The sequence below is a fragment of the Oncorhynchus mykiss genome, chromosome 1 (genome assembly GCF_057628025.1).
Source record: "Oncorhynchus mykiss isolate SJ-2025 chromosome 1, ASM5762802v1, whole genome shotgun sequence".
In the NCBI taxonomy this organism is placed as follows: domain Eukaryota; kingdom Metazoa; phylum Chordata; class Actinopteri; order Salmoniformes; family Salmonidae; genus Oncorhynchus; species Oncorhynchus mykiss.
The window spans coordinates 67,278,723-67,296,189 of NC_143022.1; the positions used below are offsets into that span (position 1 = coordinate 67,278,723).

At 42.0% G+C, this 17,467-nt stretch overlaps 1 long non-coding RNA gene across 1 annotated transcript; it reads left to right on the top strand.

Moving 5' to 3' along the window:
- The first annotated feature begins 857 nt into the window (after window positions 1-857).
- LOC149985613 (uncharacterized) lies at window positions 858-7,753 on the top strand. Its single transcript, XR_016496556.1, has 2 exons — window positions 858-1,147; window positions 5,646-7,753. It is a non-coding gene; the product is annotated as an uncharacterized LOC149985613 (long non-coding RNA).
- The last annotated feature ends 9,714 nt before the right edge of the window (window positions 7,754-17,467 follow it).

Consider the following 17,467-nt stretch of genomic DNA (forward strand, 5'->3'; position numbering starts at 1 on the left):
ACAATTCAAACATAGAACAAAGCATTTACGATGGACTTAATGGACCCAGTAGGGCCATAATTGATCACAAAATCGTTGTTTTTGTTGTCTATTTCCGCACATTTAATTGGGTCTCATCTGAAGTCGGTAATGCTAATATGCCAACTTCTGTTTGTAGCGTCTGAACTGTTTGGGCTACAAACTAATATGTGGAAAGGGGAGACACTCACGAACACAATGTTTTTTCCTCCGTTTTGCTCTATGACCACCACAAGTGTCATGGTCAGTAGACCATGTTCAACACTCTATGAAAAAACATTACAGTTGAAAATCATTCAGTCTTTGGGGACTATCTATAGTACCTTTCAAATCTTGAGCGTATCACACTCAAGTAAGTGACAATTAACCCTTTTACGAGACATGAAAAAAGGGACACCACACTTAGAGGTTAAGGCTAGGGGGCACTATTTTCATTTTTGGAAAAATAACGTTCCCAAAGTAAACGGGCTATTTCTCAGGACCAGATGCTAGAATACGCATATAATTGACAGCTTAGGATAGAAAACACTCTAAAGTTTCCAAAACTGTAAATATATTGTCTGTGAGTATAACAGAACTGATATTGCAGGCGAAAGCCTGAGAAAAATCCAATCAGGAAGTGACTCTTATTTTGAAACCTCTGCGTTCCTATGCATCCCTGTTGACCATTGAAAGGGATATCAACCAGATTCCTTTTTCTATGGCTTCCCTAATGTGTCTACAGTCACTAGACATAGTTTCAGGCTTTTATTTTGAAAAATGAGCGTGAATGACAACATTGCGTCAGTGGTCAGGTGGTGGCTCTCAGAGTGATTTGTGCGTAATAGACAAAGGCAGCCATTGTTCCTCTCGCTCCTAGTGAAAAGCCAATTGTCCCGGTTGATATATTATCAAATAGATATTTGAAAAACACCTTGAGGATTGATTATAAAAAACGTTTGCCATGTTTCTGTCTATTATGGATCTAATTTTGGTGTTGTCCTGACCGCAATTTCCGGTGGATTTCTCAACAAAACGTGAACAAGAAAAGGAGGTATTTCGGCTATAAACAGAATCTTTATGGAACAAAATTAACATCTGCTGTCTAACTGGGAGTCTTGTGAGTGAAAACATCCGAAGCTCATCAAAGGTAAACGATTTAATTTGATTGCTTTTCTGATTTTCGTGACCAAGCTTCCTGCTGCTAGCTGGACATAATGCTATGCTAGGCTATCGATAAACTTACAAGCTTGTTTTGCTAGGGTATAAGCTTGTTTTGCTTTGCTTTGTTTTGCTTTGGCTGTAAAGCATAATTTCAAAATCTGAGATGACAGGGTGATTAACAAAAGGCTAAGCTGTGTTTCACTATATTTCACTTGTGATTTCATGAATATGAGTTTTCTAGTAAGATTTTTTGTCCGTTGAGTTATGCTAATGCTAATTAGTGTAGTTGATGACAATTCTCCCGGATCCGGGAGGGGTAGTTCTAAGTTAATAGGGTTCTACTATAAATGTGACCCGTTACTGGAAGCTGGGCGTATGATGCAGCATGCCACTACTTCCCAGGAGAGGCATTTGAACATGTGAACTTCCATGTGCCTTAATAACAAACTTGTATGTAATCTGTAAATAGAAATAAAATGTGAAATCACTAAGCTGTTTAGACACGGAATACCAGTGTTGTCCTGAATCCAGCTGCGGGTATCGACACAGCTGTCTTCTGTGGCTAAAGCAGTCTGAACTACTTGAAGCCAAGTGGGAAAGATAGCTACTGTACATGTAATGCCACTTTAGTAATGCCACTGTAATAATGTTCACATATCTTGCATTACTCATCTCATACAGTTGAATTCGGAAGTTTACATACACTTAGGTTGGAGTCATTAAAACTTGTTTTTCACTCCACAAATGTCTTGTTAACAAACTATAGTTTTGGCAAGTCGGTTAGGACATCTACTTTGCTCATGACACAATTGTTTACAGACAGATTATTTCACTTATAATTCACTGGGTCAGAAATGTACATACACTAAATTGACTGTGCCTTTAAACTGCTTGGAAAATTCCAGAAAATTATGCCATGGATTTAGAAGCTTCTGAAAGGCTAATTGACCTAATTTGAGTCAATTGGAGGTGTACCTGTGGATGTATTTCAAGGCCTACCTTCAAACTCAGTGCCTCTTTGCTTGACATCATGGTGAAATCAGCCAAGACCCCAGAATTGTTTTTGTAGACATCCACAAGTCTGGTTCATCCTTGGGAGCAATTTCCAAACGCCTGAAGGTACCATGTTCATGTTCATGTTCATCCGTACAAACAATAGTACGCAAATATAAACACCATGGGATCACCACGCGTCATACTGCTCAGGAAGTAGACGCGTTCTGTCTCTTAGAGATGAAGATACTTTGGTGTGAAAAGTGAAAATCTATTCCAGAACAACAGCAAAGGACCTTGTGAAGACGCTGAAGGAAACAGGTACAAAATAATCTATATCCACAGTAAAACGAGTCCTATATCAACATAACCTGAAAGGCAGTTCAGCAAGGAAGAACCCACTGCTCCAAAACTGTCATTAAAAAGCCAGACTATGGTTTGCAACTGCACATGGGGACAAATATCGTACTTTTTGGGAAAATGTCCTCTTGACTGACGAAACAGAAATAGAACTGTTTGGCCATTATGACCATCGTTATGTTTGGAGGATAAAGGGGGATGCTTGCAAGCCGAAGGAAACCATCCCATCAATGATGCACGGGGGTGGCAGCATCCTGTTGTGGGGGTGCTTTGCTGCAGGAGGGACAGGTGCACTTCACAAAATAGATGGCATCATTAGGTAGGAAAATTAGGTATATAGACACTGCTCAAAAAAATAAAGGGAACACTAAAATAACAATTCCTAGATCTGAATGAATTAAATATTCTTATTAAATACTTTTTTCTTTACATAGTTGAATGTGCTGACAACAAAATCACACAAAAATGATCAATGGATATCAAATTTATCAACCCATGGAGGTCTGGGTTTGGAGTCACACTCAAAATTAAAGTGGAAAACCACAATACAGGCTGATCCAACTTTGATGTAATGTCCTTAAAACAAGTCAAAATGAGGCTCAGTAGTGTGTGGCCTCCACGTGCCTGTATGACCTCCCTACAACGCCTTGGCATGCTCCTGATGAGGTGGCGGATGGTCTCCTGAGGGATCTCCTCCCAGACCTGGACTAAAGCATCTGCCAACTCCTGGACAGTCTGTGGTGCAACGTGGCGTTGGTGGATGGAGCGAGACATGATGTCCCAGATGTGCTCAATTGGATTCAGGTCTGGGGAACGGGTGGGCCAGACCATAGCATCAATGCCTTCCTCTTGCAGGAACTGCTGACACACTCCAGCCACATGAGGTCTAGCATTGTCTTGCATTAGGAGGAACCCAGAGCCAAAGGCACCAGCATATGGTCTCACAAGGGGTCTGAGGATCTCATCACAGTGCCTAATGGCAGTCAGGCTACCTCTGCCGAGCACATGGAGGGCTGTGCGTCCCCCCAAAGAAATGCCACCCACACCATGACTGACCCACCTCCAAACCGGTCATGCTGGAGGATGTTGCAGGCAGCAGAACGTTCTCCACGGCATCTCCAGACTCTGTCACGTCTGTCACGTGCTCAGTGTGAGCCTGCTTTCATCTCTGAAAACACAGGGCGCCAGTGGCGAATTTGCCAATCTTAGTGTTCTCTAGCAAATGCCAAACGTCCTGCACGGTGTTGGGCTGTAAGCACAACCCCCACCTGGGGACATCGGGCCCTCATACCACCCTCATGGAGTCTGTTTCTGACCATTTGAGCAGACACATGCACATTTGTGGCCTGCTGGAGGTCATTTTGCAGGGCTCTGGCAGTGCTCCTCCTTGCACAAAGGCGGATGTAGCGGTCCTGCTGCTGGGTTGTTGCCCTCCTACGGCCTCCTTCACGTCTCCTGATGTACTGGCCTGTCTCCTGGTAGTGCCTCCATGCTCTGGACACTACGCTGACAGACACAGCAAACCTTCTGGCCACAGCTCGCATTGATGTGCCATCCTGGATGAGCTGCACTACCTGAGCCACTTGTGTGGGTTGTAGACTCCGTCTCATGCTACCACTAGAGTGAAAGCACCACCAGCATTCAAAAGTGACCAAATTCAGCCAGGAAGCATAGGAACTGATAAGTGGTCTGTGGTCCCCACCTGCAGAACCACTCCTTTATTGGGGGTGTCTTGCTAATTGCCTATAATTTCCAGCTGTTGTCTATTCCATTTGCACAACAGCATGTGGAATTTATTGTCAATCAGTGTTGCTTCCTAAGTGGACAGTTTGATTTCACAGAAGTGTGATTGACTTGGAGTTATATTGTGTTGTTTAAGTGTTCCCTTTATTTTTTTGAGCAGTGTATATTGAAACAACATCTCAAGACATCAGTTTATCATCATGTTAAAGCATGGTCGCAAATGGGTCTTCCAAATGTGCAATGACCCCAAGCATACTTCCAAAGTTGTGGCAAAATGGCTTAATTATGGACACCTAAATCCTATAGAATATTTGTGGGCAGAACTGAAAAAGCATGTGCGAGCAAGGAGGCCTACAAACCTGACTCAGTTACACCAGCTCTGTCAGGAGGAATGGGCCAAAATTCACCAAACTTATTTTGGGAAGCTTGTGGAAGTGTACCCGAAAACTTTGACTCAAGTTAAACAATTTAAAGGCAATGCTACCACATACTAATTGAGGAAATGAACTTCTGACCCACTGGGAATGAAGGAAATAAAAGCTGAAATAAATCATTCTTTCTACTATAATTCTCACATTTCACATTCTTAAAATAAAGTGGTGATCCTAACTGACCTAAAACAGGGAATTTTTACTTGGATTAAATGTCAGGAAATGTGAAAAACTGAGTTTAAATGTATTTGGCTAAGGTGTATATAAACTTCAACTTCATTGTATGTATTCTATACTGTCCATTGCATCTTAGCCTAAGCCGCTCTGACATTGCTCATTCATATATGTGTTTTATATTTTCTTATAACTTGCTAGCTATTGAAAATAGCCTCTGTGGTGTGAATAGCAAACAATTAGCAAGCTAATCAAACCCCATTTTGCATTATAGGGATACATGCTAAGTTGGCTAGCTAGCCACAATGAAATGATAGCTAAATATCTAGCTAGCTATTGGATTATAGATTTAGAGGTTGTTTTTTTGCATGTTCAACTAGCTGGCTAGCGAGATTAATACAATTTACATCTAACCAACTGGTTATTGTGAGGTTAAATGTTTGCTAAATCTAGCTAGTTATTTTGTGTCTGCATTGCCATTGTTCGGCTGGAAGCAATTTAAGTGTGTACATGGCATTTTAGTACAGCCGTAGCAGTCAACAGGAAAGCTATAGGACATTAATGAATGTTTTAAGAATTTTTTCTTTCTGGATTTAGTCTTTCAGCATTAACCTGCTCTCTGACACCAGAACAAGGAGATGATCGAGGGTGAACAAGCAACACTTAAAGTATTTTTTATTTTACTTTGAGCTTAATACTTGAATTTTAGGGTCAATGAGTGTTATTGCTGGTATGCAGGATTCAATATCTTGTCTATTTTTTGTCTGCTTTCCTCCTTTACAGCTTTAATTGTCTGGAGCCCGGTGTTGTTGTGGCCAAGGAGCTTCCACTCAGATGGAACCTGGTTTCAGCTGCTGTGCTATGTTGACGTCCTTCCTCCCAGAGACGTGAAAGCATCACAACCCGGCCAATATATATTTTTAGAAGATCAGGTTTTTGCAATGAAAAGGGCTTGAACATTACATGTCCTGCTCCAGAGGGCAGGACAGAAATATGGGCTCAGGCTAGATTCCTTTGATCCTAACATAACATGACCTGATCTAAGTTACTGAAATAATCTTATGATATAGGCATTGGTCTAGATTTTCTTTTTACCTAAGCCTTTTTGTTTGTGTGTTTTAAGTTGTTCCTAATTGTAACCTTTAGCGCTTGAAGTTAAAAGTATTTAATTGTTAAAATCTTTTTGTTTTTTAAGAACTACCTCACTGCTTTAGCACTTCGCCACAGACGTATGTGTTCCAATGTGAATTCTTTAAGAGATGGGTGGGTCTAAGGCTTTAGAGGTTCTGAATTATGATAAATGGGCGTAAACAAAGGACAGCACTGTAGTCATTCAATGTGAAAGGTTATCTTTATTATACAACAATAAGCAATTTAATACTCAATTGTTTTCCTGTTGGGGTAAGTTGGTGAAAGTATTCCTTTTCTAAATGTATGTCTCTCAAGGATTAATGTGGATTACGTGTGAAAATCCCAGCAAAATGTTTGAATGCCTTTTTCTTCTAAATACTGTAGGATTATCAATGTAACGCACTTTAGGCGTAGTGGGTGCGGAGTCAGGCGCAGGAAGCAAATTTTTATTCCGGCACAGAGAAAAATGGTCACGCCAATACCGGGCGCACATACGAGACCGGCCCAAAACCAGGACCCAACCCGTCCAGAGGAAAATCAAAGGGAAACGCACCACCACGAACATACACAGAGGAAAAATAAGCCTGCACAAAGAGTAGGCGGACCTTACCGGCTTAAATAGCCCAACTAAAAACCTAAACAAGAAACAGGTGTAACCAATAAGACAAAACCAACAGAAAAGGGATCGGTGGCAGCTAGTAGACCGGTGACGCCGAGCGCCACCCGAACAGGAAGAGGAGCCACCTTCAGTGGGAGTCGTGACAATCAACTTTGAAAGCAGCATTACTTCACCATGTTTCCTCTAACCACAGTGTATGATATGCCATTTTGAAGCTCTGAGTCTGTACTTTTATCCAATGTAAAAATCAACATAAGACTGAAAAGAGATTGTGGGTCACAAATGGCATCTTCAACTTTTACAGTGCCATCTCCAATCTTTTATTTTTAATTTTATTTCACCTTTATTTAACCAGGTATGCTAGTTGAGAACAAGTTCTCATTTCCAACTGCGACTTGGCCAAGATAAAGCATAGCAATTTGACACATACTACAGAGATTTTTGCAGTTCGTTCTAGTCATTGGCAGCAGAGAACTGGAAGGAAAGATGACCAAAGAAGGAATTGGCTTCTGGGTGACCAGTGAGATATACCTGCTGGAGCGCGTGCTACGAGTGGGTGCTGCTATGGTGACCAGTGAGCTGAGATAAGGCGGGGCATTACCTAGCAAAGACTTGTAGATAACCTGTAGCCAGTGGGTTTGGCGACGAGTATGAAGCGAGGGCCAACCAACGAGAGCGTACAGGTCGCAATGGTGGGTAGTGTATGGGGCTTTGGTGACAAAACGGATGGCACTGTGATAGACTGCATCCAGTTTGTTGAGTAGAGTGTTGGAGGCTATTTTATAGATGACATTACCGAAGTCGAGGATCGGTAGGATGGTATGTTTGGCAGCATGAGTGAAGGATGCTTTGTTGATGTATAGGAAGCCAATTCTAGATTTCATTTTTGGATTGGAGATGCTTAATGTGAGTCTGGAAGGAGAGTTTAGTTTCTTATACCCTGAATATGACCTGTTCCTTCACACGTCACTAAGCTGTGAAAATCATCAAACACAAATTTACACACGAGGTCAAGCATTCCGTAAAAAACACCTTATTCTCAGTAAACAGGGGTCACTAGTTATCTCACATTCTGAGAAGATTGCAGGAGGGATGTGGGTTGGAATGTAAGTTTGCTGAAAATAAACGCAGTTGACAGTGAGAGGACGTTTATTTTTTTGCTGAGTTTAGTCACAAAGTAACTTTAAAAAAATTCACCATGCACTCATACATACAGTATAAACAATTGTACATGTATACAGCCCTCTTGGGTAATATGTATAGTATATCTGAGTGAATATTAGACAAATATACAGTAATCATCTGAGTCGATGTGAGTGTAGCCGCACAGTTGCCACACATACTGCACAACACCAAAAATGCACATTCATCTGAATCTCGTCAACTCTAACATGCTGACTGACCACACTGTTCACGTGGGTGCAATGTTATTCAATCATTGCACCCACACTGCTTACGCACGTCAAAGAGCGTATGCGTAGCCAGGGGCTAAAATGGAACTTGGTTCTATTTGTAACGCTTGAAGCACTGCAAGTCCCACCTCTCTCATCTTCTCATTGGTTTTTAGTAGCATATACCCACGTGCCATCTCCTCATTGTGGGTGATTGAAAGATTAACTGAGGTCCACAGTGCAGTTGGTTGCCAACCGCCATATAAAGTCCAAAGAAGAAGAAAAAGCCTGGAGGAGAGATTACTAGAAACACACTTTTACCTTTTTATCTGTGAATTAATTGTCGGAGTAGAGGACCTTGTGCATTTCAGGTAAAATAACAACCCAGTGTTTATATCCCAAGACAAACTAGTATGCAACAGCAAGCTAGCTAGCTAAATTGCCATAAATATTTAATGCTTTTTGACCTGTCCCCAAATACATATAGTTGGTTCAGAGTTTGTTTTGATATTTCAACCTGCGTGTCCTAATCGCATCTGGTGTGGGTGGAATAAATCAGCATTGGCTCGATAGCACACGCACAAGCCGTCTGGTCAGCATGTTACTCTCTCTGCACCGCATCTCTTCTTGCACAGCATCTTTCCTGTATCTCTGCCCTAGACACAGTTTCCACCACTCTCTTCTCTGAGTTGCTGTCATTTGGGTTCCAGAATTATCCTAACAGATCAGGTGACAGGGGTGTACTCCATGTCTGATGAGCAGGTCTGCCAGATCGCAGAGTAATGTGAGGGACTACAAAGCCCTGTCAAGCACAATATCTGCACTATGTAATCTCTGAGAACTAACTTTGCCTGAGGACACAGCAGCTGTTGTTCTGCTCTTCTACCAAGCGTAAACTTGCTCCTTCATCATTTTAAAGGATATCGCTAAAGCAAGTTAAATCCTCCCCTCCCTGGTTTTCAGTTTGAGTAATGGTTTGTATCTGAAGATGCTGACTGTTTGTGAATAATCTCCTTTCACATGCAGAGATCTGGTGATCAATGAAATGTTTTCCTCTCTAAGAGCGACAAGGTGTGGGAAGATTGATGATGGGCCTTTGCCTTGATGACAGCTTTGCACACTCTTGGCATTCTCTCAACCAGCTTCATGAGGTAGTCACCTGGAATGCATTTCAATTAACAGGTGTGCCTTCTTAAAAGTTAATTTGTGAAATTTCTATCCTTCTTAATTAATGCGTTTGAGCCAATCAGTTGTGTTTTGACAAGGTAGGGGTGTATACAGAAGATAGCCCTATTTGGTAAAAGACCAAGTCTGTATTATGGCAAGAACATCTCAAATAAGCAAAGAGAAACGATAGTCCATCATTACTTTAAGACATGAAGGTCAGTCAATATGGAAAACGTCAAGAACATTTTCTTCAAGTGCAGTCGCAAAAACTATGATGAAACTGGCTCTCATGAGGACTGCCACAGGAATGGAAGGCCCAGAGTTACCTCTGCTGCAGAGGATAAGATCATTAGAGTTACCAGCCTCAGAAATTGCAGCCCAAATAAATGCTTCATTTAGTTCAAATAACAGACACATCTCAACATCAACTGTTCAGAGGAGACTGCTTGAATCAGGCCTTTGTGGTCGAATTGCGGCAAAGAAACGACTACTAAAGGACATCAATAGTAAGCTTGGGCTTAGCTTGGGCTAAGAAACATGAGCCATTGCCAGTGGAAATGTGTCATTTGGTCTGGAGTCCAAATTGGAGATTTTTGGTTCCAACCACCAAAATTTGAGATTTTTGGTTCCAACCACCGTGTCTTTCTGAGACGTGGTGTGGGTGAACGGATGATCTCCTGTATTTCCCACCATAAAGCATGGAGGAGGAAGTGTTATGGTGTGGGGGTGTTTTGCTGGTGACACCGATTTATTGAGAATTCAAGGCACGCTTCACCAGCATGGCTACCACAGAATTCTGCAGCGATACATCATCCCATCTGGTTTGGGCTTAGTGGGACTATCATTTGTTTTTCTTTCTTTTTTGTTTTGTTTTGAAATGTACCCCTTTTTCTCCCCATTTTCGTGGTATCCAATTGATTTTAGTAGCTACTGTCTTGTCTCATCGCTACAACTCCCGTACGGGCTCGAGAGAGACGAAGGTCGAAAGTCATGCGTCCTCCGATACACAAACCAACCAAGCCGCACTGCTTCTTAACACAGCGCGCATCCAACCCGGAAGCCAGCTGCACCAATGTGTCGGAGGAGACACCGTGCACCTGGCAAGCTGGTTGAGAGAATGCCAAGAGTGTGCAAAGCTGTCATCAAGGCAAAGGGTGGCTATTTGAAGAATCTAAAATATATTTTGATTGTTCAACACTTTTTTGGTAACTACATGATTCCATATGTGTTATTTCATAGTTTTGATGTCTTCAATATTATTCTGCAATGTAGAAAATAGTAAAAGTAAAGAAAAAACCTTGCATGAGTTGGTGTTCTAAAACTTTTGACCGGTAGTGTATGTAAACTCAGCAAAAAAAGAAACGTCCTTTCACTGTCAACTGTGTTTATTTTCAGCAAACGTAACAAGATTCAACAACTGAGACAAACTGAACAAGTTCCACAGTGTCTCTGAACAAAGGGGGGGTCAACATCAAAATAACAGTTAGTACTGGACACTGGTGTGGCCACCAGCTACATGAAGTACTGCAGTGCATCTCCTCATGCACTGTACCAGATTTGCCAGTTCTTGCTGTGAGATGTTACTCCACTCTCTTCCACCAAGGCACCTGCAAGTTCCCATTTCTGGGGGGAATGGCCCTAGCCCTCACCCTCCGATTCAACAGGTCCCAGACGTGCTCAATGGGATTGAGATCCTGGCTCTTCGCTGGCCATTGCAGAACACTGACATTCCTGTCTTGCAGGAAATCACGCACAGATCGAGCAGTATGGCTGGTGGCATTGTCATGCTGGTGGGTTATGTCAGGATGAGCCTGTAGGAAGGGTACCACATGAGGGAGGAGGATGTATTCCATGTAACGCACAGCGTTGAGATTGCCTGCAATGACAACAAACTTAGTCTGATGATGCTGTGACACACTTCCCCAGACCATGACAGACCCTCCACCTCCAAATCGATCCCGCTCCAGAGTACAGGCCTCGGTGTAATGCTCATTCCTTCGACGATAAACGCAAATCCGACCATCAACCCTGGTGAGACAAAACCACAACTCGTCAGAGAAGAGCCCTTTTTGCCAGTCCTGTCTGATCCAGCGACTGTGGGTTTGTGCCCATAGGCAATGTTATTGCCGGTGATGTCTGGTAAGGACCTGCCTTACAACAGGCCTACAAGCCCTCAGTCCAGCCTCTCTCAGCCTATTGCAGACATTCTGAGCACTGATGGAGGGATTGTGAGTTCCTTGTTGAACTCAGGCATTTGGTGTTGCCATCCTGTATCTGTCCCGCAGGTGTGAGGTTCCGATGTTCCCGATCCTGTGCAGGTGTTGTTACACGTGGTCTGCCACTGCGAGGACAATCAGCTGTCCATCCTGTCTCCCTGTTACTCTGTCTTAGGCGTCTCACAGTACGGACATTTCTATTTGCTGCCCTGGCCACATCTGCAGTCCTCATGCCTCCTTGCAGCATGCCTATGAGCAGGAACCCTGGGCATCTTTATTTTGGTGTTTTTCAGAGTCAGTAGAAAGGCCTCTTTCGTGTCCTAAGTTTTCATAACTGTGACCCTAATTGCCTACCGTCTGTGAGCTGTTCGTGTCGTAATGACCGTTCCGCAGGTGCCTGTTCATTAATTGTTTATGGTTCATTGAACAAGGATGGGAAACCGTGTTTAAACAATTTACAATGAAGTTATTTGGATTTTTACGAATTATCTTTGAAAGACAGGGTCCAGAAAAAGGGATGTTTCCTTTTTTGCTGTTTCTATATATAGGTTGTTTTAAATGCTCGTAAAAGTGCTGTAAATGTGCACATTTTCCTATTTAAAAAAAATATTTTGTTCAAGACAAGCTGTTCAGTTACTTATTACTCTGCCCCTCAGTGACTCTGCCTGCAGCAGAAGCTCCGAGGGCGCACGGGCCGTGCGAACATTGCTTGGATTGTTTTGCTAGCTATTTGCAATGCGGGGATCTGCCCCAATGAAATCACAGGCTTTCATCGCATAAATTATTATAGCACAAAGTAAATGGACCGTCCTGGGGTGCTCAAATGTGCGTTCAGTCAAAACTTCTGTGTCTGCTCTAGTTTCCCTCCAGTTTCCCTTCCCCTCCTCAGTCTTTTGTGCCAGAAGACTTACTTCCGTACGTTAGACTAGATCTTCACTAAAGCTAATTCTAATTAACTTGTAAATAAATAATCCTAACACTAATGGGAGCTTCGGACCTGATACAAATCTACATCCAAAAAGAATAGAAGGACAGAGGGATACACTAGCTATAACCTCATCATGGATCTGGTCGTACAAAAAAGCATGATTGTGGCTCGCCAATTTTATTATTTCCTCCCCATGGTGTTCATCAGGTTTTACTGCAGGTGACAGGGCGTCATGATGTGTGGACTAAAACAGCAATAAACCGGGTGTATCACAAAGCATTATTAAATTAATTAGCCAGTTATGGTAATTTTGAGAAACATTGAGAAAAGCTTGGTCAGTTTGTCAAAAAAGAAAATGAACCAGTTATCTAACTTTGATAAGCAGCTAGCTAGCTATAGCTATAAAGTATAATCTAATCTGTTCAAAACAGTGGCAGCATGTGCCACTAATTTGTTTTTTGACAAGCAAAAGTGAAACAGGTGTATTTCTGGTGTTGTTCAAATGCACAGATCACTTTACATCTTCTCGAAGAATCTACCAGTATTTCGAAAACTTGGCATCATATATCTGTCATGCTGCTTTGTTGACCACCCAACGACCCATCTATTCGTCCAATCAGCGGCCGCCAGTGGGACAGCGAGTTGAAGTTTAGACTACGTGACACTGCACCATTTCTCTCTGTCCATCCCAATTGTTAAGTCTTTGCGAATGTTATATGATGATGATGATGGAATATGCCCAGCTCTTTAGCGAGCCTTTAATGATGTTTCTGTTGCTCAAAGTAAAGGCTAAACAGCATCTCTCTAATTGGGAGCCCATTTGTGTAGATAGCTGGCGTGATGTGCAGTCCACGCAATTACCAGTGCTAAACACAATTATATAGCTTCAGAAAATGACCTAATCAAAGCTACAGAGGCAACTCTGAGCTAGTCGCTTGCTGGGACACTTACGTACAGTTCATGATGAAGAGCCTCAACTTTTTGGTTTCAAAACACCCCAAACTGATTCTTCAAAAGCGCAAAGAGTGGCCTACTTTTACACCCAATTACATTTCTAATACCAAATACGTTTTCACCATAAACAGTCATGGCATTGTTCTTCCCTCTGATGATTAATGGATGTCTTGAGTCGCCATGGGGAATTAAAAATACATCACCCAGATAGACACACAGTCGGCTCAAACGGCAAGACGAGACAGATTGAGAGGAAAAGTAAGACTCACTGACTTTTGTAATAATGCAACATTAGGCAGTGTGGTATTGACTTCAGCAATGTCATGCCTCTCTGTAAAATTAATCTACTGTGTGTGTGGTGTCTAATTGTAATAACCTTGACACTGGGCTGACTTTTGACCTTTCACATTTATCTGACTGAATACACTTTGAAATAATCAACCGTACAATAGTGGTTCCCCAGGGACATGTTTTGTGGCATTTACTCTTCAGCGTACATATACAGTGCATTCGGAAAGTATTCAGACCCCTTGACTTTTTCCACACTTCGTTACATTACAGCCTTGTTCTAAAATTGATTAAATCGTTTTTTCCCCATATCAATCTACACACAATACCTCATACTGACAAAGCAAAAACAGGTTTTTAGAAGTTTAATCAAATGTATAAAAAAGAGATCTGAAATAGCACATTAAACCTCTTCATCCTACCCCCTCCTTTTTCGAACATTCTGTTAAAAATCGCGCAACTTTTCAGCGTCCTGCTACTCATGCCAGGAATATAGTATATGCATATGATTAGTATGTGTGGATAGAAAACACTCTGAAGTTTCTAAAACTGGTTAAATCACGGCTGTGACTATAACAGATCGTGTGTTTCATCGAAAAGCGCAAGAAACTGCTCACTGAAAGCTAAAAATAATATCCATGCGTCACTTTCATGGATTGTTAAAAAGGCACACAATTAATTATGGACCTGCATGCAATTCCTACAGATTCCACACGATGTCGCCATTGTCGTCATTATCCGGGGAGTTTTTTGTTGGTAAATCCAACTAACTGGATTCCATTTCTTCCGGTCTCCGCCAGGATGTTTTGAAGTGCACATTTTCAGCCATTGATTTGAAGACGAGGAGCTATTGAATACACATCGCCCTGTAATCATTTTGATAGATTATAAACGTTTACTAATACCTAAAGTTGGATTACAAAAGTATTTCGAAGTGTTTTGTAAAAGTTTATCGTCGACTTTTTTAATTTTAAAAAATGACGCTGCGTTTTAAAACAATGTTTTTTTCTGATTTACACAGCTTCCATAGATGGCTATTTTGGGTAATAATAGACCAATTTAATCGAAAAAAAGACCCAATAGTGATGTTTATGGGGCACATAGGAGTGCCAACAAAGAATATCATCAAAGGTAATGAATGTTTTATATTTTATTTCTGCGTTTTGGGTAGCGCCGGCTACCGCAAAATCTGTTGTTTACGTGTCGTGCTGGTATTTTGGGGGGTGCATGCTATCAGATAATAGCTTCTCATGCTTTCGCCGAAAAGCATTTTAAAAATCTGACTCGTTGGCTAGATTCACAACGAGTGTAGCTTTAATTCAATACCCTGCATGTGTATTTTGATGAATGTTTGAGTTTTAACGAGTACATTTAGCATTTAGCGTAGCGCATTTGCATTTCCAGGTGCCTAGTTGAGACATCAGCGTCTCAAGTAGGAGCAAGAAGTTAACATATGTATTCAGACCCTTTGGCAGCGATTACAGCATCAAGTCTTCTTGGTTGTTACGCTACAAGCTTGGCACACCTGTATTTGGGGAGTTTCTCCTATTATTCTTTGCAGATCCTCTCAAGCTCTGTCAGGTTGGATGGTGAGCATTGCTGCACAGCTATTATCAGGTATCTCCCAAGATGTTTGATTGGGTTCATGTCAAGGATCAAGGATCTCTCTGTACTTTGCTCCTCGATCCTGACTAGTCTCCCAGTCCTTGCCTTTGAGAGACATCCCCACAGCATGATGCTGCTACCATCATGCTTCACCATAGGGATGGTGCCAGGTGTGACGCTTGGCTTTCAGGCCAAAGAATTCAATCTTGGTTTCATCAGACCAGAGAATCTTGTTTCTCATGGTCTGAGTCCTTTAGATGCCTTTTGGCAAACGTTTTGCTGTCATGTGCCTTTTACTGAGTAGTGGCTTCCGTCTGGCCACTCTACCATAAAGGCCTGATTAGTAGAGTGCTGCAGAGATGGTAGAACCTTCCAGAAGGACAACCATCTCCACAGAGGAACTCTGGAGCTCTGTCAGAGTGACCATTGGATTCTTGGTCACCTCCCTTTCTCCCCCGATTGCTCAGTTTGGCCAGGAGGCCAGCTCTAGGAAGAGTCTTGGTGGTTCCAAACCTCTTCCATTTAGGAATGATGGAGGCCACTGTGTTCTTGGGGACCTTCAATGCTGCAGAAATGTTTTGGTACCTTTACCCAGATCTGTGCCTCAACACAATTCTGTCCCGGAGCTCTACAAACAATTCCATCGACCTCATGGCTTGGTTTTTACTCAAACAACTGTGGGACCTTAAGTGTGCCTTTCCAGGTGTGCGCCTTTCCAAATGTATTGTTTTTTTACCTATATACCTTTTGCCACATTTCAGGTTTCAAACATAAAGATATAAAACTGTCTTTTTTTGTGAAGAATCAATAACAAGTGGGACACAATCATGAAGTGGAACGACATTTATTGGATATTTCAAACTTTTTTAACAAATCAAAAACTGAAAAATTGGGCGTGCAAAATTATTCAGCCCCTTTACTTTCAGTGCAGCAAACTCTCTCCAGAAGTTCAGTGAGGATCTCTGAATGATCCAATGTTGACCTAAATGACCAATGATGATAAATACAATCCACCTGTGTGTAATCAAGTCTCCGTATAAATGCACCTGCACTGTGATAGTCTCAGAGGTCCGTTAAAAGCGCAGAGAGCATCATGAAGAACAAGGAACACACCAGGCAGGTCCGAGATACTGTTGTGAAGAAGTTTAAAGCCGGATTTGGATACAAAAAGATTTCCCAAGCTTTAAACATCCCAAGGAGCACTGTGCAAGCGATAATATTGAAATGGAAGGAGTATCAGACCACTGCAAATCTACCAAGACCTGGCCGTCCCTCTAAACTTTCAGCTCATACAAGGAGAAGACTGATCAGAGATGCAGCCAAGAGGCCCATGATCACTCTGGATGAACTGCAGAGATCTACAGCTGAGGTGGGAGACTCTGTCCATAGGACAACAATCCATCGTATATTGCACAAATCTGGCCTTTATGGAAGAGTGGCAAGAAGAAAGCCATTTCTTAAAGATATCCATAAAATGTGTTGTTTAAAGTTTGCCACAAGCCACCTGGGAGACACACCAAACATGTGGAAGAAGGTGCTCTGGTCAGATGAAACCAAAATTGAACTTTTTGGCAACAATGCAAAACGTTATGTTTGGCGTAAAAGCAACACAGCTGAACACACCATCTCCACTGTCAAACATGGTGGTGGCAGCATCATGGTTTGGGCCTGCTTTTCTTCAGCAGGGACAGGGAAGATGGTTAAAATTGATGGGAAGATGGATGGAGCCAAATACAGGACCATTCTGGAAGAAAACCTGATGGAGTCTGCAAAAGACCTGAGACTGGGACGGAGATTTGTCTTCCAACAAGACAATGATCCAAAACATAAAGCAAAATCTACAATGGAATGGTTCAAAAATAAACATATCCAGGTGTTAGAATGGCCAAGTCAAAGTCCAGACCTGAATCCAATCGAGAATCTGTGGAAAGAACTGAAAACTGCTGTTCACAAATGCTCTCCATCCAACCTCACTGAGCTCGAGCTGTTTTGCAAGGAGGAATGGGAAAAAATGTCAGTCTCTCGATGTGCAAAACTGATAGAGACATACCCCAAGCGACTTACAGCTGTAATCGCAGCAAAAGGTGGCGCTACAAAGTATTAACTTAAGGGGGCTGAATAATTTTGCACGCCCAATTTTTCAGTTTTTGATTTGTTAAAAAAGTTTGAAATATCCAATAAATGTCGTTCCACTTCATGATTGTGTCCCACTTGTTGTTGATTCTTCACAAAAAAATACAGTTTTATATCTTTATGTTTGAAGCCTGAAATGTGGCAAAAGGTCGCAAAGTTCAAGGGGGCCGAAT